This window comes from Saccopteryx bilineata, chromosome 2 (genome assembly GCF_036850765.1).
Source record: "Saccopteryx bilineata isolate mSacBil1 chromosome 2, mSacBil1_pri_phased_curated, whole genome shotgun sequence".
Classification (NCBI taxonomy): Eukaryota; Metazoa; Chordata; class Mammalia; order Chiroptera; family Emballonuridae; genus Saccopteryx; species Saccopteryx bilineata.
In genome coordinates, this window is record NC_089491.1 from 64,686,389 (window position 1) to 64,687,656 (window position 1,268).

General features: G+C 48.3%; 1 pseudogene; it reads left to right on the forward strand.

Moving 5' to 3' along the window:
* The first annotated feature begins 847 nt into the window (after positions 1-847).
* LOC136327721 (U2 spliceosomal RNA) lies at positions 848-1,055 on the forward strand (annotated as a pseudogene).
* The last annotated feature ends 213 nt before the right edge of the window (positions 1,056-1,268 follow it).

The window sequence follows — 1,268 nt, forward strand, 5'->3', positions numbered from 1 at the left end:
TACTTTGGTGCCTGTAGCTGTTGAGTTGCTTTTATGGTATTTCTCACTGTCTCCTCTATATCACATAAGGAAAACTTTTGATAGCCAATAGGGCTTTAAAAAAGAGAGAGAGAGCCCTGGCCGGTTGGCTCAGCGGTAGAGCGTCGGCCTAGCGTGCGGAGGACCCGGGTTCAATTCCCGGCCAGGGCACACAGGAGAAGCGCCCATTTGCTTCTCCACCCCTCCGCTGCGCTTTCCTCTCTGTCTCTCTCTTCCCCTCCCGCAGCCAAGGCTCCATTGGAGCAAAGATGGCCCGGGCGCTGGGGATGGCTCCTTGGCCTCTGCCTCAGGCGCTAGAGTGGCTCTGGTAGCAACATGGCGACGTCCAGGATAGGCAGAGCATCGCCCCCTGGTGGACAGAGCGTCGCCCCTGGTGGGCGTGCCGGGTGGATCCCGGTCGGGCGCATGCGGGAGTCTGTCAGACTGTCTCTCCCTGTTTCCAGCTTCAGAAAAATGAAAAAAAAAAAAAAGAGAGAGAGAGAGATTATTATGCTAAGAGTATTAAATTTACAAATCGGACGATGGCAAGCAAAGATATATGAATGAAATTAGGCACCCCAACTAAAACTCCAGTATTTTTTCAGGCAAAACTTCCTAAGCATTTTCTTTGTGAATAAGATTCAGCTCATACCCTTAAACTAGGGCACCTCTCTTTATGCTGTGGGGAGAAAGGTATAACACCCCTTTAGCAGACATGAGTTGCCTTAGCCAGAGTCAGTCACTTCCTTGAATGAGTGAATGATGATTAATCTCCCTTTTCCTGATACAATCTGGCGAGGAATCTCACTTTTTATAAGCAATACTGCCTATTGCTTCTTGGCCTTTTGGCTAAGATCAAGTGTAGTATAAGCAATACTGCCTATAAAATATTCTGTTTGCCCTGCAGAATCCATCTGCCCCAGTGCACAGGATTGTCTCAGACAGTTAAACACTTGCTCTCATGCAAAGCAGTGCACTGTTCATGGGTTTTCTTGAGCCTTTCTCACTGCAGTCTTGGAGTGACGCATAAATTGTCCCTGAGCTCCCTGGTCAGATGTCATTCTTCCTCCGTGATAGTATGGTACCTCAGCTACCACCTTCAAACAGTCATTCCTTTGGGTAAAGGTATTATCATCTTAAAGAGTTCCCTGAGGCAGGATAGCAGAATGGAAAGTGTCCTGACTTTGAAGCCGGGCAGATCTGAGTCCCAATGCAAACTGCTACTTACCAGCTGTGCAATTGTGGCAAGT